This window comes from Chlamydotis macqueenii, chromosome 5 (genome assembly GCF_036417535.1).
Source record: "Chlamydotis macqueenii isolate bChlMac1 chromosome 5, bChlMac1.mat, whole genome shotgun sequence".
NCBI lineage: Eukaryota > Metazoa > Chordata > Aves > Otidiformes > Otididae > Chlamydotis > Chlamydotis macqueenii.
This window is the reverse complement of record NC_141560.1, coordinates 22,726,111-22,749,760: the sequence shown is the minus strand read 5'-3', so window position 1 is coordinate 22,749,760 and position 23,650 is coordinate 22,726,111.

Below are 23,650 nucleotides of genomic sequence, written 5' to 3'. Positions count from 1 at the left end.
GTGAGGAAAGGATGATTGTCCCGCAAATGGGGAGGAATAAATTCAGACATGAATTATGTGTTTGCCCTTTGGAAACATTGAAAAGACTTGAATATGATTTCCTGTTGGTGTTAGGTTGAGCTATTCAAACATTACTGTAGGAAAAAAAAAATCATAGAATCATAGAATCATTTAAGTTGGAAAAGACCTTTAAGATCATTGAGTCCAGCTGTTAACCTAACACTGCCAAGTCCACCACTAAACCATGTCACTAAGCACCAAGTCTAAACATCTTTTAAATACCTCCAGGGATGGTGACTTCACCACTTCCCTGGGCAGTCTGTTCCAGTGCTTGACAACCCTTTCAGTGGATAAATTTTTCCTAATACCCAATCTAAACCTCCCCTGATGCAACTTGAGACCATTTCCTCTCATCCTATACCTTGCTACTTGGGAGAAGAGACTGACACCCACCTCATTACAATGTCCTTTCAGGTAGTTGTATAGAGCAATGAGGTCTCCCTTCAGCCTCCTTTTCTCTAACCTAAACAACCCCAGTTCCCTTAGCAGCTCCTCATAAGACTTGTTCTCCTGACGCTTCACTGATCAGCTTAGTGGATGGTTTTTGTGGCTAAGCTAGTATTTTTTTTTCTGGATAACTCAATTTCTGTGCTCACATTTGTTTGTTGGAGGTGAATCTAAGATTAGTTTATTTGGAGGGTCAAAATGCCTGGGCTGGGTGTCCTGCTGTTCTGTTTCTAACCTAGTTCATCTTCCCACCTCCCATAAAGTTACCTCTGAATGCTTTGTATACACTACTGTATTGTTGCTACCCCATATCAATGTTCTAGTTGACTTTTATGCACTGGAATGAAAGCAGAGCTGGAATCAGTGTATGTGGATAGGGACTGCAGCTGTGTCACAGGTCTCCTTCTGTACTGCTGGGAAAATCTTGAAGCAATAAGAAAGAAGCTTTGTAAGGAGCTGTGATCACTTGTCCTCTTGTTAGTTCACTGTTATCTCTCCAACAACTGCCTCTGGGGAAGAGGTAGCAGTTTTGAACTTTGAAGTAGATCATGAATTATTAATTTCTTCATTGCCTAAACCAAGGTAGTATGAACTTAAGTAACCGGATTCAGAATTTCAGAATTCATTATCTTCCAGTTGATGTTTGTAATAAAGTTGAATATCACTCTATCACTTTTTCCCCCCCTTCCTCCTCCTGGTCCTCTTCCTCCTCTCTGATGTCTAAGGGCTGTTTGGAACTGTACTGCCCACAAAATTTTCTAGTATCCTCACTATTCACCTTCCAACTCAGTTGCCTGGAGTGTTCCTGCCTCACTTCTGGTGCCACAAAAGCCTGAATTCTGAGTGTGGTCTTTTTGGGCTTGATTCTGTGTAGTACCAGTGTGAACTAGGGTAGGATCACTGACCTCAGTGAAAGACCATTAACACATAACTAGTAGGAATGACTGGGATCAGTCATGCTGGGTGAATCTCCTACTAAGATTAGCAGAAATGCTACTTTCAGAAGGACTGTAGAGTTCACCTTCTATAGAAGCAGTTGGATCCATAATATGTCACACATGTAGGCTCTAATAAGACAATAAAAAAAGAGTTATTACAAAAATATAATCTACATCTGTACACACCTGTATCTTTAAGGGTGTTTGTTTAAAATCTAAGCGTGAGACAGAAACTGGATTTGAACCTAAAATGTGCTGTCCCCAAACAGACAATATCAATTGTCTGAGTTGTACTGAGATGGATCTGCCATTGCTCTGACTGACCACCATAATTATTACCCAAATAACTGGTTTTACTGTAACTCTTTCCCAGGATTAAGATACATGGTTTGCCTCTCTGCAACAGAAACCTGGAATGTGTCTATGGTGAATCTGTGACACCTTTCTGAGTGCAACGACATCATTTTATGAGTGCCAAAATAACTTCATTTCCATTGATGGAACTCAGGTAGAATCAGTTCTCAAAACCTAAGCTATTCCAGTTTGACCATTTAAGGACATAAACCTAGAAGCAGAGGAGAAGGGTAGAGAAAGGAAAATAATAGAGAAAAAGATTCTCAGAGACAATATTTGGAGTTACCTGTAGCTGCTGAAAATGGTTAATTTTGTAAGAAGGTAAACAAAATGTTGATAGATTTGTTTTTTCAACTCTTCAGTGGTTCCTCAAGTGTTCCTAAACTCCTCTCCTTCTTCCTTATTCTAGTGGTAATTAACTGTGGGAGCATCAAGATTTTAGGCTGTTTGATTTGTTAACAATTTTCTGAATTAAGATTTAATTTATCTTTCAGGAACCCTTGATGTTTATGGCACTAATTAACATCTTTCTTCACCAGTGTGACTAGAAGAAAAAAGAACAGAATCTAAATCTCTCTGAACACATCACTGAAAGATTACAAAGGTAGCAGAGAATGAATACATGGAAATAGCCTTATCAGATGCATTCTGGTTTGTGTGTGTAGTCTAAACACTCCTTGAGAACCCACTAAGAACCAGTGTTGATGTATGAGAACAGCGCAGAGACTCTTAGCACGAAAGCTTCCAAAAAGATGGAAAATTTTCTCCAGAGCTGGGGCCTTTGGATCTTTCAGGTTGCTAAAATATGTCCCTGCTGAGCATGAAAGCTGCAGTTTTTAAAAAACTTATTGTTTAAATGAGAAGTTTTCATAAGGTCTGTAAAGGCCACATCTCTGGTGGCAAAATAAAACCCCTGGCTTCCCTGCCAAACTTCAATGCATGATTCAAAGCAGGAAGGAAAAAATGCATTTCAAAGAAAATAAAGTCTCAATAATATCTTAATACAACTAAATATTTTCCTGTGGATATGTTCTCAGAAACAGCCTTCGGTTAACTTTTCGTTTGTTAAACAGTAGTAATTCTGATTAGCTTGGCAGATACCTGGCACACAAACTTAAATTCAGACTATGGAAGTGGCATGACATCATAACCTCTAAGGCTGCCAGACAATTTTCATTATAATGATAGGCAGCACTGTCAACTTGGCTGATAATGAATCTAGTTTATACAGTGCAGCCTGCTATTTCAGGAAAGAAATGTAGATGTACATTTGGTCACAGAAGGGCCATGCATCATTTTCCCTACTCAGGTCTTATTCCATGAGAACATCTGGAGTTCTGCCTGAGTAAGGATTGCATTACGAAGATGACAGCATGGAAATAGGAGGTAGCCTTTTTCAAGGGATGCTCCAGAAGCTGTGGAATCACAATCTATCTAGTCATTTAAATGGTCTGTCATTGTGAAAATCTGTGTGAAATGTTTTTTGAGTTAAATTTAATTAAAAGGCAAAGGACTCATATCTTCTTAGGTGAGTTTTTAGGAAGGATATTGCCACTATATCTGTACATAATGCTGGAGATGAGAATACATAGTTTCTTTGGCCAGGAAGGAACATTCAGTCTAGCCTTGTGTATATTATGGCCAATTAAGCTCACACAGCTTTTCTAGCACCTTGTGCTGGACTGAAATTTATGGACTCAAAAAAAATGTTAATCAAGAAATTGGCAATCTGCTACTTCTTTGTGTAGCTCATTTGGAGGTTTTTTTTTTTTCATCTACACTGTTTAAAAATGCTGCTTTTTCTATTAATTTTCATTTGACTTTAATTTCCAGGAATTGCTTCTTGATTTGTATTTCTGAATCAGACTGAATGAGTCCTGTAGTAGAAAGTACCATCTTCCTATAGGAATCTATGTGAAACAATCAAAGTACATTTATTATTTTAGTGATAAAAATGGTTACTATGTGTAGTTTCATTCAAAATTGCACTGAAAATATTTTTTTTTCCTCTGATTCTATGCTCATTTTTATAATTCTTCTCTATGTCCTTACCTTCTCAGGGAAACAAACAGCTTTTTTTTTTTTTTTTTCAAATTATTGTGTAACAAGGGACAAGTATTGGTACATTAAAAAGGAAGTAAAGACTGCAACTTTATTTAGAGAAAGACAGACACACTATTCAAAAAATGTTTAAGCCTAGACTACACTTAGTGACTCAGTGGACAAAAAAAAATCACTACATTCTGTACATCTTAAAGGACAGCTGGAAGTGCAGTGTACATTTCTTCTGTGTAATAGCAAACTACTGGCCAAAGTCTTTTGAGTGCCTTGCACCTGAAGATACCAAGAGTGATTTACTGATACTATCAAGTAGGCTTTGCAGCACTGTGTTGACAAAGATAAAGTGGTGTCCTCTTTCTGCAGGGGAGAAAAGAGTCAAAGAGTAAGTGACATGAGGAAGCTGACTTGAGTCTGAGGAAAAACTGAACCCAGAAACCCCAAAGCTCAGCTCTTGGGTTCCTTGGTTGATGCCCATTAAGAATTAATTGATTGCGGGTTTCAAAAATACCACATGACATTTTTTTTTCTTGGAAAAATCATAGAATCATAAAATAATTTAGTTTGGAAAAGACCCTCAAGATCATTGAGTCCAACTGTAAACCTAACAAATGTTGCTTTGTGTTAAATATAGTATTATCATACCAGTTGCATCTTTTCACTTACATCTTCTCATGTAAGTGAAAAGAGGTGCAAAAGTGCTACAATTCTAATAAGCATAATTTCAAGTTTAAATCCTATTGCTTTTCTTAGCACAAGTCTGTTCTTGGATGTAGGTGTAATTGATCATTAATGCAAGACATACTGCTGTTAGGCAGAGAGGCAATTCAGCTCGTGTTAGCTTCTTTATTTCAAAGGCATAAAATACTTCAAGTAAGATGAAATTGAAGTGTTTAAAAATCCCACACTGTGAAATCACTGATCATTGCCATACTTTCTCCATTTCCAAGGGTGAAGGATATTATTTACTTTTAAGAACATTTGAAGATTTCAGCTGTGATGAAATAGCCACCTTGTGCTTTGAAAGGAAACATGGGACAGCTGATGTTCTATCGTGTCTGAAAGTACTGAAGTGCCAAGTCAGAAGACCAGTAATTAGCGTTTATGCACACAGTAGGGTGCCAGCTAAGAGGAATAGCGGCCAATGAGAAAATGGTGGTTTAAGAAAGTATCCAGATTAACTGAAATATTGATTTAATGATACATATCAACAAAGCATGTAGGTACAGTGAATCTGATCAGGTACAGCAGGGATGTGCACATGTCACAGAGAATTTATACCAATGCATAGAAGCTTTTCTACAATAATAAAATAAATGCTCAACAGGTTTTTGTTGAGTGAAGTGTGTATTAATAATAGATTCTTACAGTAGGATTCCCCAGAATGTCCCATATGCTGATAAATCCATGGAAGGTACATTGTCACACTTATTATTTGCATTTTGGAGACAAAGAAATGGAAATACAGGGTAAAATTATCTATCCCAAATTGTAAGAGAAGATTTGGGATAGAATCTAAGTTCTTATCCTACATTTCTTCTCCTAATGTATATTAGAGGAATGGATTTTTTTCCTCTCTCCAAGAAGTTGCAATCGAACCATTCTTAGTATCAACAAAATAAAGAAAGTAGGAATGGATTCTCAGTAAATTAATCTGCTCTCTGAATTTAAATCCTGCTTGATGTTATTACCAGGAGTTACCAGAAACTTCTACCTTTCACTGTAATCTGCACAGATGCAAATTAATTCAGCCTAAGAAAGCAAAATATAAAGTTATGAACAGCTGGCTTTAAGCTGATTTCAAAAGAAAACTGCATATCAAGGCAGAAGTTTTAAGAACCTTAGCAAACCCAGTGGAAAACCATTCTGTATTTGTGTATTTGAAAGTCAGGCAAGTCCTGTGACTTTGACTTCATCATTGTTACTCCTCTGGCTTTCTTAACAGGATTGACATAATGTTTAGGGATGCTTTGTTTCAGTGGGAGCCAGTTCTGGAGAGTTTTTTAACATGTGAATTAATTCCTGAAATTACTATGTGTATGGCAAGGATTCCCAGTCTCAATCTATCTCTACAGCTCTCTCATATTCAAAGTTAGGATGAAATTTTTTGCCGGACTTCATTATCACAGTACTTTTAGTAAGTAACTAGGTTACTTATAGTATGGATCTAAACAAAAGAGCAAATTGTACAAGTCACTGGTAATTTTCATGCTGCAAATTGTCCTATTGAAAAAAAAAGTTGTAATTGAATCAAGTTTTTCATACAAAAGGATCAATTTCTAAGATATATTGAGGAGTTTTTGTGTAGGAAAAGTAAAAATGATTAATTTTATGCACACCAGGTATGATTTTAATTTAAAAGTATTTGTCATTTTGATTCAGTAGAAAAATCAGATTCATTTATTTTGTTTGAACAATTAAAAATTCCCCAAAACAACAACAAAATTGATGAAATAAATCCATCTTTTACATATAAATGTCAATATGAAGTTAAAAGTTTCATGTAGTTTTACTGACTGGATTCAGATACTTTGACAATTCCTTTCTCACCTTTTTTTTTTTTTTTCTTAAAATAATTAATGTTTGGGTTTGTTTTTTTTTTAATTGAACAGTCCATGTGCTATTAAAATCTTCAATATCTAGTGCTACCTTTCTGCAAGTGCTTAGGGAAAGGGACCCCAAGTTTGGGGGTTATATATTCAGCTCATTTTGAAACGTGTGCAGCTTTGGACAAATCAGCTTCATTTCTTCTTTTTTAGCTCCCCAAACAAGAAGGGAAATAAATGCTTACCTCCCGTAAACAAATTCTGAGAGGCTTAGATGGAAACTACTGGGGAAGGACAAAGCACTGTGTAATATTATTAGCTTTGTTAATCCAAGTCAGCCCATTTGTTGCTCACAAAGACTGTAGCAGAAATGAATTGCCTCTGTTCTGCTATTTGTATTTCCTCGGTGTTCTCCATCCTGTCTCCAAATTGAACAATTTTAGCTGTTGCTAAAGGGTTTAAAACTCTTGATTTGTGGCAATAACTCCCACAAAGATGCATTGTGGGCACTGAAGTGATTATCTTGAATGGGCAGAAAAAGGCAACCTAACTGGCAATTGCATTCTGCTGTCTGCCCCTCAGCCTAGCTCCTGCTTTACTGACTCACTGCTCCATCCCAGAGAGCTTTATTCATTAGTCAGGGCCATTCAAGCATTTCATGGAGCTCTTTACATTGAAACAGCTTTGTTTGCTCCTATCTATCTTTTAGGCTTCTTTTGCTGAACACAAGTCCTTTTAAAGGATGTAGTTTTGCTATGATTCTACTCAGTGAGCCCTCCTTGTTTCCCTGGGCAGCTTTGCTGCCCCTTGCCTGCAGGTGGAAAAAGTACTCAATAAAGCAAAGTTGTAGCTTTTTTTTTTTTTTAAAAAAAAAAAAATCTTGAGGCAAAACACTAAGAAAGTTCAGCTAGTTGTTGCATATACTAAGAAGCTGTTTTAAATCTTTGTTTTATAATGGTTGGAGGGGGTCAAAGGATTTTAGCAGTCTATATTTTCTTGTGTGATTCCTAGGGTTTTGGACCTCATACTACATTATACCTACAGGCACACTCTACTATTAAAAGTAACCAATTATTTTGGTTTTAACAGGCTTTTAAAGCCCTTGGAAATACAGCCCCTGAGCATGGAAAATAAGATTGTTAAAAAATACTAGGAAACGTATGAATCTAGAAGTCACAGTGCAACTAAGACACAGATAAGAAGAATGGCAATAATATATTCAAATGAAGCATAGGCCATTTAATTGAAACAAGGTAAAATTGAAGCATTAATTATTGAAGATCCACATATAAATTAATCTCTTTTCAGACTTCTGTATGAACAGTGTGATTAAGCTATAAGCTTAATCCTGCTGTGGGAAAAAAAAGTGAGTCCATCCTTAACAAGAAATCAGGAATCTTGTCATTTAACTCTTCCTACCTCAAAGACCCAGTTGAGTAAATAAGGACTTATTAACTCCTCTGGACCTAGAGATTGCAGTCCATCTGGATGTAAAAGTCCCAATGGCAAAGTCCTATGGAGTCTAATCTCTTTTTATGTTCAAGGCTATGAATGTTTTTTTTTTTCCTGAATTTTAGCTTTTGGGATTAATTCAACCTATACAAATGTTTATTTATCACTGGTTAGCTTCTGAACATTATCGGTCTCTGAATTCTGGCTGCACCAAAGTTTCTTTTCCTGTTGTGATACGCAGAACTCTTTGGGACTTCCAAATTATTGATTTTAGACTTTGAAGGCTCAGTCCTGATCCTTTTTAAATTGGCTTAATCCTATTGTCAGTTAAGGCTTACTTTAAGTTGGAGGAAATATCCTATTAAATATGCAAAGGTAAACTGTCTCTGTACTTACTTCCTTTTAGGCTTGTCATTTCTTTAAAAGATCACTGGCTGTCAAACTGTGTTCAATAGTTGTTCCATTTATAAAGGGATAAGCGTGGGATATAGTTTCAGCCTGAGTCTTCCAGTTAAGGAAGTTCAGAACTTGACTAGCATGCTCCAGTTCCCTTTTTTTTTTTTTTTGCATCTCCTGCTGTTGACCAAAGTATTAGTGTCTGCTCTAAATAAGAGCAAGATAGCCTCTCCAAAACACCCTGAAAACATCTATGGATGTGTAATTACTGTGTAATAAATGTAATAAATACTGTTTGACTATATGTCATTGCTGAGTGGTGCTAATACACATAACCCAAACAAAAAGTATTTAACTTCTAACATCTATATTTCCTTGCACTTCTTGAAAGAGGAATACTTTTTGAAATTTAAAAGTAAGTGCCAAAGTGGATATACAGGCCAATAATAGTCTATTAGCTTTTGCATCAATATCATAGTTTTCCAACTGGACTGAAATTAAATTTATATTTAAGACAGAAGGCAAATGATATATTATGATGATAGGCCAATTTTTTTCCTTAACACAGTGTTTTCAAAGTCTTTGATGTTACTCAGGGGATAAATTTATTGGATAAAGCCAGATCTTTCTCTGATATAAATCAGCCTGCCACCTCTAGTGGCAAATAAAAGCAGGTTTTGCTATATCATCATTTATGGAAATAACCAGGGAGATAATATAGAGGAAACAAAGATTTATCTTTTTATGGGATTAAGTCTTTAAAAACATATCACAAACCCATTACATGCTCAAAATAGCTGAAGAAGATACTGCTCAGCTGTTACTTGTCTCAGATATGTGTTGTGGCAGCCAACTCCTTCTGATTAAACCCTCATCAAAAAGCCAGTGGGAACCTGCACAGTATCTCTCCATTTAAACTAATTCATTTTCACATTTGGATCTAACTGCAAGCCATAAAACCCATAGATAACATGGAAACAATATTCTCTTATTCTATAGCCAGTTTTGGCTTTATAGAAACAATTGAGGGTTTTCATTTACTATGTAGACTCAGAGACAATGATTTTTCCATTCTGCTTCCTGTAGTCACTCATCTCTACTAACCGCTTAGAAATCAAGAGTGCCACGATGTTTACTAGTAGTGTTTAAGCCAACCTATAGTAAATATGGGCTTGAACTTACACCCTGAACCCTAGCAGATGAGATCAATCAGTGGAAATCTGAAAGCTTAATTTAATTCTGTACCTTTTACTTGCCCTGAATTCATAACATGAGTTAAGCTATCTTTCTGACTGTGAATCATGTTTTGCCAGATGGGTACAAGCCATCATTTGCCAAGAGAAGCACATCACGTTTCATCATGAAATACAGAAAAACACCCCACGCTAGTATGTCAAAGTGCTTTTGACTGAAAAATAGGCAGGTCTGTGTCTGAGATTTATGGAACCTTTCCCCTTTGGGTTATCTGTTTAGATCAATATTAATGTTGAGAGGGATCAAATGGATCATTTGAGTATTTTGAAAGAAATGTTTAGATTAACCCCAAGAGATTATTCTGTTTATTGGCAAGTATGAATCTGTGCATGCTAATAGGCAAGGAAAGAGATTCCCCTATGTTGCATCTGGATGGTGATATACTGCAGTATACTCAGCAGTATACAGAAGCTGTTGCTTTCTAGGGTTGTTAATCGTTGGAACTAAATAATTCACAGATAAAAAAAATTGAAAATTATATTTTTGGCATAATCTTTACAGTGGCCCAGATAATGGAACTCACTGCTGTTCAGTGTACTTCTATAGAACTGTGCAAAATAGTTTAGATAACAAACTTGTGTCAGATTTGTGCCTCTCTCGAAATTCTTTCTATCTATTCTATGCTGCTTGTTCAGCAGCTACCTTTCTTCATAACTGGTTTTTGTCAAAGAAATTGCATTGAGTTTGTATACAGTAAAAAACACTCAGAAAAAAAAAATCAAACAAAACCAGTCTCTTTGCATTTCTGTTTGTGAATCAAAATCAGATAATAAAGAAGTCTATTTCTTGAACCAATGAGGTCTTGGATATATCTACATGCAACTTCTCCCTTTAGAACTTTGCATGAAAGCATTTGTCATTTCATTTCACATAATTATACATCAATGAAATGTGAAAATGCCAACAGTTGTTCTGTATTTTTTTTTTTGGCACTGCAGCTGATTCATAGGGTGCTACTTTCCTTCAATGTCATTATTAGGAAAAAGGAAATGTGAGAAATGAAGTAGAACTTCAGCATGTGAATTTTGGATGTTGGATTTTCACAGTTTGCTCAGAAAAGCAATTTAAGTTGGGAAGATTTATAACAACACTGAATCCTAAACACTTAACTGTGTATTTTTTCCCTTTTGGTCCTTCCTTGATTCTATTGGGGCTCAGCCACAATAATGTGTATTACAGATTTTCAGGAAAGCCAAATGAATGATCATTTTTGGCACATGGAAGTGACAGCAGAGATACTTTCAGTGTGATTCTGAAGAGGCAGGAGCTGCAAATTGACTGGGACATTGCATTTTTTCTCTCTCACATTGGAGCAACTACTATCCGAAACACTATCCTTTCTGCTTTTCTTTGTCTTTCATCGGGGAAATACAAATGCAGTGTGAACAACAGTAGCAGTTAATTATGTGGCACATATGGGAAATCCTTAGAAGAGATGCAACATCCAAGGAGAAGCTCCTGCTCCTTCATTGCTTTATCACCTCTTTTATTCACTATCATCTCTTTTCTCAAGGCCTGGCTATACTTCTGTCCTCGTACAGGAAGGCTTGTATCATGGTGGAGCACCTGATTTAATTCATAATTTTTGGTCTCCACCTGAAGGGTATTCCGTGGCTTCCAAATTGCATAGAATAATTGGAGCGGATTTAGGCTTGAGCTTGTTTGCTGGCTGATCCTATGGGGAAACTGAATGGCACAAAATGTCTTTTGTCAGGGAGAGGTAAAAAAAGTGCTGTGATTTAAAAATAGATTACTCAGACATACTTTGACTAGAAGGTGCCTGGGAGACACAGCAGTTACCTTGATTGGATGTAGGCCTTGATGCCTTTTTTTTTTTTTTTTTTTAATAATGCTTGTGACTGTTATAGCCATGTCGCGATGCGGGGTGCTGAATTAAGAAAGCAGTGGTTTTCTCCAGGCTCAAGCAGCTGCCAGTTTTTCTAGTTTAATATACATTCATCTCTGCTATATTCAGAGGTACATGTAATGAAAATCACCGAATTAGCTACAAGCTGTTTACAGTGAGGAATTTAGATTACTGTGATAGAGTGTTAGCTCACTGCAGAGAAGGGATACAGCATGACACATCAGAATAACAAATGTGTGACAGATCCATTTTAATTGTCTTTCTTATCTATACTTAATCTCTATCATTGTGACAAAAAGGAAGCGAGGAGCTAAACTTCTTTTCTTAAAGGTAACAGTAGAAGGTAAAGCAGAAGGTGGAAAGACAGCCAGCAGCTATCAACTTATGAAACAACAATGTCAGGGAGTCCCTCCATGGAGACTGGTTGGTGTGTGTTTACTGTCCCGATCAAAACAGTTTCCATAAAATCATCTGATTGGATATTCCTACTGTTTGCCACTGCATTATTCATCAGATAAAGAGGACCAGCTGGTGATCTTTTGTTATAAACAGGGTTTTGAATGAGGAAATAATAGAAGCTCTGACAGTGATTCCCCGTACACATACAGGAGAGCCTCCGAGTTGCTCCCTCTAGAGCAGTAAGGACTAGTTTTTGTCTTCTTGATCTGTCTCTGAACTTTTCACCTTCTCTGCTCCATTGTTTGTTTAATGATGTCAGTGGGGTTATCTCCAGATTTGCAATCTACCCAGCTTGATTCCCTGCAGCTATGCATCACTTCACAAGTATCTTTCCTGCCAAGTATCTCTGAGACAATGACACAAGAACTGAGCTCTGGTTTTGTAACACCTCCCATACTTCAGTACTCATAATCAACACCATTTTTGGGGGTGAATGCTGTAAAATAGAGTAAGTCAAGAAGGAAGTGTTTGAGAAACCAGTAAATCATTGGGTGGGGATTATTTTTCTTAGAAATAAAAATTATTTTAAAAGCAGTAGACTTTTCTGGAATATCAGAATTATAATTATTGCAGCAAAAGGAGGCCCTGATCACCTCTAATGCATGCCATGTCTACCAAAAGTAATTTGAATTTTAGGTGCTGGTTCTGGCCATCTGTACTGTGGGAAGAGCAAGATGAGCCTAATGTTGTATTTCAAGATGACTGAAAGGTGCAAAATAAACAGTATCAAAGATTAAAAAGCATCTTGAAACTTTCAATGGGCTCTTGGGATCTGACTCATGATTTCTGCTTGACAGTGGCCTTTTATGTTAGTCTAAATATGTGATATAAATATTCATGAGCAATCCTGATGAAACATGCCACACAATTTTTCAGCTGTGTTTGTAGATTCTTCACCTGGTTCCTTAAAGATGCCACTGGTATGCTGTTAACTTACAGATTATTTTATTCATTGTGATAGATTGGATGTAATGTTCCAAGATATAATAATCAAGATACTTTTTTGATACAATGTTGCAAGATACAATAATAAAGATTTTTTTTTTTAATTATGCACCTGTACTTGCCTCCCAGAAATTAATTCCTTTAAAACCTTAGAGAATTACAGTGGAGATCTTTAACAAGAGCTTGATTTTTAAGCACATGACAAAATACAAATTATTTTAAAAGACTGAATTTGACTACTTATATTTCATGGAAATATCCTAGGACATTTTCTTAATTGCTTTGGATTTCTACTTTCTAGTGAGATAGCCAATTTAACAGTGATTCAATCCTGAAAGTGATATTCTTCTTTCCAATGGAAAAGAAAACCTTAGTCTTTGCAAGTAATATCTGCAGTTCATTGTGCTGTGCTGTGCTTCTCGCTTGATCTCTGTTTCAAAGTTCTTTTCATATTTACATTACTAGAATGCTACTGTATCCTAAAACACTGTATTATGGGGCTGAGTGGCTGTCTGTGCTGGATAAATTCCAGTTTCTTTGTCAATTGTGCCTCGTTTGGGATTTTGTTGGTGTGTGATTTCTATTGTGAGCTGATCTTTCCTTAGTGTCGAATCCCAGAAATAACAAGATCTATTCCTTGGCTTCCTCTCAGTTGCAAAATCCCCGTACTGTCATGCTGTTTTTGTAGCCTCTGTGTTTCATTTTGCCTGGAATTCATGTTTCTGTATTAGGATTTCATAAATAGCCTGCTTAGTTTGAGTTAACTGAAGCTGCTAAACCACATCAAAGGACTCAAGGGTAACTCATAACAAGTACAAGATACACGGAATGTTGTTTTTTATTATCCTGTATTCCTCTCAGGTACAGCACACAAAGCTGTTTGGATATTTCCCAGTTTTCTCCAGTTCTGGAGAATTTAAGCCCTCATGGATCTTGGAGCTGCTCCTCGCTTCCTTCATACTGTTCACTCTAGCTCCTGGCAATATGCACTCATCAGAATTATATCTGAACAGAGTTTGATGTCTTCAAAGTTAAATATCTCAGTTCTTTGACTTCAGTTTTCTTACAAGTGAGATTTAAAGCTCCCACTACCTACGTACTTTGTCAACTGCAATTTCATTGTCATTTTAAAAAGACAGAATACAGTGTTATCAAGATCACTACTGGTATGTACAGAAGTGTTGACTAACCAAGCCTGCGACTTACCTAGATGCTGAAGTTGTTCCTTGGTTTTCACATCCAAATGTTAACCTTCTTTTAACTTTGGAGTAATTAAGATATGTTTCTACTTCTGACAAATATGGCTCTACACATTTTCTAGGTTTAGTTACAATTAAAGAAAATGCAGACGTATATTTCCAGCTGGCTATCCCCCATAAAATTTCAAGTAAAATTTCAACTAAACCAAGTAGTTTAGTTTTGACCAAAAAAAAAAAAAAAAAAGGGGGAAGGGGAAGGGAGGGATAAAAAGGAGTTTAGCTATTATTTTCTGTGGAACTGTCAAATTAAATTACAAAGTAATAAGGTTCTGTTTTGTATGCTTCACTGAAGTGCAGAAAACTACTATGTGGTTATTTAAATGATTAAAGTTAGTGTGAGGGTATAGAACTAACTAGTCAACCTTTCAAAGCAGTGTAGCTCCTGGTCTGTTTTCAACCCACAAGGCAGAAGTGGAATTCAATCCAAACGAGTGAAAAATTACACAGAAAACACAGTCCTGTGTTAGTATTTAGCATGACATTTGTGGATGTCTACTTTAGAAGAAAAATCCTTGTAGTTGTGTCCAAAACTTTGAAGTGTGATTCTATGCTGAAGAATGATGGCACCATCCTAAGAGATCTGCTCTTTGTGTGTTCTAAGTCAGACTACCTGACTTCTGAGATGATGGGGATTTGATGGTATCCACAAGACATTAAGATGATATGATTGATTTAGTAAAGGCAATCAAAAGACAGAGATGTGGCAGGAGCTGGAGAAAAGAGTATCATGTATTAAAAAAATCCAGTTGTAATTGTCTGTATTTTATTAGACAATGACTTTTGTGAGGAGAGAGATGGAGCAACTCTGTGCTGAGACTTGGACTTTAAATCAACTAAATTACCAAGTTACTCTGGCAGATATGGTCCGTACATCTTTTAAAAATGTTTTAGTGGGCATATAGGTATCCTAAAAATAAGCTTCAGTAGTTTGTTGCATAGAATGGAGATTCTGAAGTAGAACATGCAAGGGAGATTACAGCAGAACTAAACAAGCAGCTCTACTTACTGGGTGGTGGGAACAACAGAGAAGCATAGACCAGGTCACAGAAGTAAGCTGGAACAGACAATGTGAAGGTACAGTTCTTTGGGAACCGAAGTATCTGAAGAAAACTGAGTTTGGATCTACCTTAACAGATTTGGCATAGACTTTTCTGCCAACTTCCACTCTGTTGCCTGTGATCCCCCAGTTGAAGGCAGAGCAACACTATCACCTAGATCATGACTATGGGTTTGCTCATATGTGTTACTCGGATAACAGGTGAGAGGAAGAAAAAGGCTTAGCAAATCTTGATGGGGATGGCATCCTATTAGGGAAAACAAACAAACCTCCTCAAAAACTTAGTTTAAATCTACAGTCCTGGCCTGGATTTGCTGCGATCTCAAAGGTACACACATCAGCAAATAAGTACGTGTTATCTAGTTACTGGAAGACTAGGACCGGGAAAACTTATATAGACTTGTTAAAGGATAAACACCCAGAAGTGTTATAAAACCAAATTATGAAGTCTCAGCATATCTTCAGTGCCCCCTGATGTGACTATGTCTAGATATCACCCTGCCTCTTTACTACCTGCACATCCCTTGCGTGACATGTAGCAAGACTGCTGGAGCTGGATCCTGGCAGGTGTCTGTGGCTGCTGCTCTGCACCCCATTGTGGCAGAACGCAGGCTGTATTCACCACAGGCTCTTGAAGCCTCCATGGAGAAACCATCATCCCACTGCTCCAGGAAAGTGAGGCTTCATCCTGGGCAAGCTGGGACTATCCTGATCAGCCTCTGTGAGAGGCTGCAGCTGGAAAATAACCTCCCTTGTTCCTCTCGTTCAGCTTTGGCACCACACAAGCCATCAAGCAGCAGCCCTGGGGATGGCAGCCAGAGTCAGCCCAGAGTCCAGGCCACCGTGGAGGTCCATGGTTAGGAGACAGGTCCAAGGTTGAGCTGGGAATGCTAATTAGCAAGTTAGGATCAGGTCCAGCAAGGAGAATGGGGTTAAGATGCAGCCCTGGAATGGCAGAGCCATGGGGATGGGCCAGGGAGGCCAGGCAGGCAGTCAGTGAGCTAAACCATCCTGTAGACATTTCAGTTCTTCCCTTCCTGGACAAAGCTGTACTCGGTGCTGGAACGTGCATTTCTTGTTCTGAATTTATTGGTTAAATTCTGTCATAATGTGTGTCTGCATAGCAGCAGGTTCTCACCCCCTCAGAACACTTCCCCTCACAAAGTGCTGGAAGTAGCTAAGGTAGATGCAATCCTGGTTTGACTGGGCAGCCGTGACCTTGCAATACAGTAATGTGCCATGTTTACACCATTAATTTAGCTTTAACTGCCTCACATTTAACTTGAATCTCCAGATTGCCTCTGTTTGCTTTGTGCTGTTTTGGCTCCCACTGTGACTCTGTCATTACAGAAATGAAGTAAAGTGATTAATGACATTTAAATTAATTAAAACAATCAATAAATTAAATTAATGAATTTAAATTAAGTCGATTAGTGAAATGAATTCCAGTAACTCAGATTCTGCTGCCTGCTTTAAATCTGTGTCCTTGGTATCTGGGCACACTGTGGTGGAGTCTCTGATGGGCACAAAGAGGAAGTCCCCTGAGGCACAGGTGCAATGCTTTAGTCACAAACGACCTCGACAGCCATTGATATGCCTCAAAAGACTTGTTTAGTGTCTATTTCTCAACCCTATTCCCCACTCACCAGAATGAGGAAATGGCTAAGAAGGCTCTGGTTTTACTTTTTTTTTTAATATTAGTGCATATTACCAAGAGATTGGTAGTGCATGTGTATTCATTATTTGAGTGTCTCCTGCCATGTTGGTGTCGTGGGGCCTGTCCAGAGTAGTCTGTATTTGTTACTCCATTTCTGTTTAGACTGTAAGTGATCCTTATCAGCACAGCTCTAAGAATGTTTAATGAATTTGAATATTAATACACTCTATAACTATCAGGAAAACTCCTAAGAGATGCCATGGAGTGGCTGCTAAAGACCCCGAGCAGTTGACTGACATCAGCTAAGAAAGCTGTAGCAGGGGCATAATTTTATAGATTCATTTTATTTGTAAGGTGAATTGAAAACATTTTGGGATTTCATCCCCAGCAACACTGGAGAAATTTAAAAAGCTAAAGGTTCTCCTGCTACTTTTGTTTAAACAAAGGTGAGGAATCTTCATAACAAAAATACTGTTTAACATAAAAGGCTATAGATTTGTACTGAATATCTTAAAAGGTGAAGGCAATCTGGATTTTTCATAGTGAAAGTAGTCACTGAATTTGTGCAGAGTATATGGCATTTGTCTTGTTTGAACAAGATGTATACTTACCTATATACCCTAACTGTTGTCTAATTAAACATTTTGTGCCCAAAGTAAGTGATAATCTCAATAGTCAAGATTAAGAACAGAAGAAAAAGAGATATTGAAGGCAAGTAAAAATATAAAAAGACAATAATGTTATGTCTCACTGTTGGGTTAGGGAAGTTCTAACAGGCTACAAGTGCAGATAGCAAACTTGCAAATAGTCTGTGTATAGACCTAGGCTACACTTTCTGAAGCACACAAGGACTAATGTGTTCAAACATCCAAGTGTTCAAACATCTTGCCAATATATTGACACCCTAGGGCATAGAGACTCTCTCCAATTCATCTCCAAGTCAATGATTTGAAGAGGGGAGAGGTGGAGGCAGAACTTCATTATCCCTCTAGAGACTTCTGTTTTATAATGACCTAGCTTTAACTGACGATCACATGCAGAATTTGTGAGTCAGGAAGTAATCCCAGATCTTCTAAATCCCAGTCCTGAGTCCTGATCTTTTCTTATATGGGAAATTTTTCTTGTGTTCAGTTTATTGTACTCTACGTTCAAGATTGTATCTTATAAACTTGTGGGATTTCAAAGTACAAGGTAAATACATTCCAGACAAATTCTTGAAGCGTATAGCACAAAACTACAGAATTAAGGGGTTACTTGTTTCCAAGGGGTATGCAGTATTCATATAGCGTCACAGACAAGCCTGGAAAACATCAAGGGACTTAACAGAACACAGGAGATGCCAAAAGCAAGAAACAAAATAAAGCAGAAGAAAGGATCATGTCCACTGGAGAGGGCTGATTACCGAATCAATAAAAAGAAAGAACATAACTTCTGACAGAGTTTGTGTAGAAATTAAGGGCATTGAAAGGAGCTGGATCATGTCTCCTCTAAGACCTTTAGAGCAATTTAAAAAAGGAGAGGATCAAGAGATATCATTACAGATAAAAGACAGCAAGAAGGCCTAAGGCTTTGATTATAGGATTAAATACTTGGATATTGATTTAGGTAACAAGTATCCAAAAGCTAAGGAGGATGTATCTTTGAAAAATACTTCTAAGTGTTGCTGCCTTAAGGAAATACATTGAAAACTATGTAATCTGAAGCAATTTGGGGATGCTAAAGCATAAAATGAATGAAAAGATAATACCTAGTATTTCTCAACAATCTTTATTTCTCATGGATCTTGATGGAACTTTGTATGTTGTGAACCAGATCTGCCATTTTCTGCATCCAGAGTCCTATATTTTTGTACTCTTGAGTAACAGCTCAAAATAAATGGAACTATTGGCAGAGCCAAGTGCTGCACTGAGTGAATGAAGCAGAATTTAATCCTTAGTTTTTACTCCTACACTGGCCAAATTCCATTTTATTTGTTAAACACAGACTTAACCTCCGTGCTTGTATTGCAGTAACGCTTGTATTTCTGTTAGGTATACAGAGGGGGAGAAAGCAGTGGATGCTTTTGTTTTAATTCAGCCCCTGCAATTAAGCAAAATATAAACACAGAAGAGCGAAGACATCTGGAAAGAGGTGAGGTAATGACAGGAGCTGTGCTGTGGTGTCTGAAGCAGCAGTGCAGAGCATTTTTGGTAAGAGCAAACTGATAGCTGCCTTCTGAGAGCCAAGCCAGTTAACTCTGGTGCAGGAAAGGATGAAAATACTTGGAGATGTAGCCATGAAGATGACTATGGAGGTGGTTAATGAAATCTCATGCTGCGTCTAAAGTGAAGGCTGCATGCAGACACTTGGATCCAGCCATCTTGTTTGAAGGAGTGGCAACACCTGGTAAGTGGTATTGCCAGTACAGCTTCCTCATAACTAAAAGCTTGTGCTCAAAACAGCTTTTATTTACAACTGGTATTTTCAAGTGAGAGTGTTTATGTTCTCATTGATCTACTCTTACTATTACTGAACTCTGTCTTGTGTGGCCACTATAACCTGCTCCACAGGTGTGCTGTTGTGTATCGACTCTTTCCATCAGTGAAATGCTTTTACTGTTGGGGTGGAGTTTATCATTTACCAGTAATGTCAATTCATTTTGACCTTAAATTCCTTGCTTTCAAAAGGAAGGCAGCTTTGACACTATTACTATAGTAGCATTTTCTTATGCTTCACCTGCATTCCAAATAATTGTCTCTTGTGGAGTATAATTTAGTCCAAGTTGATGAAAAATCCATGTATACTTTTAGAATCACAAGGGATCATTCGTGATTATTGATCAAAATATACATTGAATCAGAAGGACTAGTCATTGATAGTACCAAGACACTGGCTACCAGCACTGAAAATGGCCTAAGGAGCTCTTGCTCTCTGTTGTTTGTTAGTGCTCTCACACTACACTGTGTTCTCCCTCCTTTGTGCCGGTACAACTGTTAGCAGGCTGTTCTGTGTTCGGCCCCTCTTCAGCAAAAACCAGAAAGGGTTATCTTTAAGCAGAATTATTTCAAAGAATCAGTTTTAAATGTGGTTTCCCAAATAGCTCTATGAACAAAACTGAAGAGAAGGGAGGAATAGGGGCCCTTTTAGTTATCTTCACCATTAAAGTCACCATTTAAGTATATCCTGACAAGGAGAAGATTCCACTGTGTAATCTGTATGCCCTACTAAAGCTTTTGCAATTTCAAATGTTGCATTGCCTTGAAGTGCCAAATGGGCTATGATGCAAAATTTATTTCAGTGAAAATAGCCTTTGCTGTTAAATGTTCATAAAGCATTATCACATACTGCTGCTTCTATGAAATCCAAGGCAGAATATTTAAAGTGAAATTGATGTTAAAAGAATAGCAGGAGAGATGATGCAGGTGCAAGAAAATTAATATACTGGTATGTAAATGGTTATATAAGGTTATTTTATCTTAAGATATGTCTTTTCTTCCTAATATAGCACTGCATACTGTCTTCCCATACAGGAGAAAGGGATTAAGGCTTCACATGAAATCTCAAGCATTTTCCAACAGAGAAATGGAATCATGGAGTAAACAGTCAACCTAGTTACCACACCAAATAAAATACAAAATGCCTCTGGGGCTTGAAGATCTTCTTCCTCTAGCAAGTCCCCTACTTTCACATAAAGATATTCAGTAGTGCAGAAAGGCATTACAGCACAAGGTGGGTAGGCATGGATTCATTGAGGAGGGAGGAAATGGAGGGTTGTGATGTTCTTTATACATTAATATCTGCTAATGTGGCTGTGTGTGCTATTATATACTGTAGTAATACCCACTGGCTGATTCCAGATTTCTCATGTACATTGAAGAGAACATAGTGTGGGTCTTTCAGCAGATTTTGTGGTATCCCTGCATCACAGGGCTGTCCTCTCTCATTCCTAATCTTCCTCTCATGCTCTAATCATCTTTGAATCCAAATGGGTTGTGTGACTGAGGCTTCTACAAGATACCAATGTACAAAAGAAGGGTAAATGCATAAACAGAAAGATGATCTCAAAGTACCAGTATAATAGAGCTGGAAAAGGTACCCTTACCCTAAACTTTGGTTAATTTTCTTTTTTTTTCTTTTCTTTTTCTTTTTTTTTTTCTTTTTTTTGCATAGAAAAAGAGGTCACAAAAGATGGTGAGAGGAGCAAATGCACATGTGCAGGGCCAGACCCAAAGCAGGCCCAGATTAAATTAGTTTGACTGTTGACACTGGAGTTGTGATGATTTACCCCAGGTTCAGGCAGAGAGAAAGCTTATAAATGTCCCTGCAGAGGTTGGTCAGGCACAGCAAATTTGGAGTGCTTCCCATCTGCAACACCACACTCACATGTTGAATTAACAACTGAGACATATCAGGGCAACCAAACAAACATGATCTGTGACATACTCACTTTAACTGGTACTTCAGTGTGATGAGCTCATTAAGGGTAAATCTGCTAACACTTATTTCATATTGGCAGAAGACTGGTGCGTGGTGCATGCTCTCATCTCAACAGGAGATCAAGAGATAGCCAGCTCTGACATGACCCATTATTGCTAAATAGCAAATTTGTGTAGTTACTTGTGTTTCATGCAAATGCTTGATGCACATTAAAGGAAACCTTTTGAACCCAAAGCTCATTATTATTTTAGTTCATCAAATTTGCAGGCAAGCTGCTGTACGGCCCAGTTCTCAGCACTCTCCTGTAAACTATCTAATGAGTATGGATGTTATTTGTACTGCTCTTTTGGGGCAAAGGCCCAAATCCTGATGCTTGTGTTTCCCCCTTGGCATTAAATAAATTTGCAGCAATTAAGGCCCAGTCTTTTGAAGTTCTGAGAGTCCTTAACTCTGCTGATTATAGCAGACTTGGCATCCTGACCAGAAAGGCCATTATGCCAGTGGAAATAGGTGGAAGATCTTGGCAAGGAACTGGTTCCATGTTGTAATTTTTCCAGATTTCTGTGTACAGTTTCTGTTCCTGAATGAAAAATGGTTAATATATTTCCTTTCACTATATATTTCCACTAAACAGAAGCTTGAATGTGAATTTGGACTGCACTCAGTCCTAGATAGTTAATTACTCTTTTATACTAATTTCTTGAGGATTAAGTTGTATGTGAATGAAATGTGCGCTGCTGCTGCTTCTGGTCAGTTCTAAGCATGTCATACTACATTTGCATTAAATGTTATATTCCATGAGCTACTCATCCAGTTTGTTTTGCTGCTACTACTACTGAGAGGAAAGCAACAGACTTTCCCTAATAGTGTAAGCTAATACTCCAGACTGAACTAGACTCTCTGAGACACAGATACACATTTTGTTATGATAACTCTTCTGTAGACTGCTTTCCTCCAGCACATGGAAGAGGTGGGTATTCAGCAGCAATGTATTATGATTTATCAAATTTCAGCAGGTAAAGCCCTTAAAATGGATAAAAGGGGTAGCTGAAAGACGTAACATTGGACCAGAGCACTTACTGCACATTTTGGTAGACTTCAAAATGATCAGTAAGTGATACCAGACTTGGGACAGGCATTTGTGATGGACAGCAGCTAATGCTTTTGAAACCGAAAATATAAGTTACAGATTGGAATTGCATTGGCAAGGTTGGTACATGTACATTGACAAGGCAGGCAGGACTGACTTTTCAACTGAAGGAGTGTAAGGCAGGAGTCACAAGCAATGGGTGAAATAGGTCAGGATCAAGAAACTAAGTAGAGGATTCACCAACGAAACATTAGATGCTTCTGGCATACTTAGTCTGAATACACTGGCAGAGATGTCAGTTAAAGGAAATGTAGGTGAATTTTTTCTTTCCCAAATATTTTACTGACTTGCAAGTTTAAATAAATAAATAAATCATTTCAATCTTAGGTGATATTGACTTTTACATTTTCCTAAGAGTGAACAGAAACCGAAGCTTGCCATTCAATACTTTTCAGATTTCAGTGGGCTTAGTGTTGTGGATATTGCTAATAATGAGTCTTTTTACTAAACCAGCTTAAGAAGTTGGACTGAGGGATAAAGATAGGGGTTTTCAGATAGATATATCAACATATTTTCACTACATACATACATACAAGATTTAAAAACCAAAACCTGTAAGCTAATAACTTATCAGACATCTTGTCCTTTATAGCCTCTTTTCTTTTTTTTTCTAGACAGTATCTCACAATATAATGCAAAATATGAGAATTTGCATTAGGCTTATTTTTAAATAGCAGTTCTGTGATAGACATATTAGTAGCACAGACTATGTGAAAGATGGTTATAAAACCTTTTCTAGATAAGGAATTTCAAAGGTTATGCAAGATAAGTTACAACTCCGAGGTGTACTGGCTAACAGGGACAAATAGCGAGCCATTAGGATTCTTGGATGCAACAGAGCTGTGTACAGTGTAGGGAGGATTTTTATGCCACAGCCGTAATTCCACAGCTATGCTTATTACAGCTTAGGCACAAAAAAAAAAAAACGTGATAGCTGACCTTTGGTTATTCACCTTGTCCCTCCTCATGAGATCCATATAAAGTTCTTAAAGGTGGAGTGGATTTACCCTTTCTTGCCCTGTTCAGTCACTTGACCAAAAGGTTCTAGTGGAAAGAAAGTCTACTTGGGAAAATTAAAAAACTTAGAGTTTAAAAAAAACCAGTTAGCTGATTACTAGCAACATTTATGGTGAGAAGGTGCTTACAAAGCATGTAGGCAGTAGGAGAGCCTTTCTATTTGTAAGAGTAACGGAGATCAAAGCACTGGAAAAATGACCGTGAAATCTTTATAATTGGAAACATGAGTTGGTCCTGCCTTGGATTAGATCCCTTTTTGGGATCCCTTCCAGACCTATTTTCTACCATTATAATAATTTCATCTGCCTACATGACACA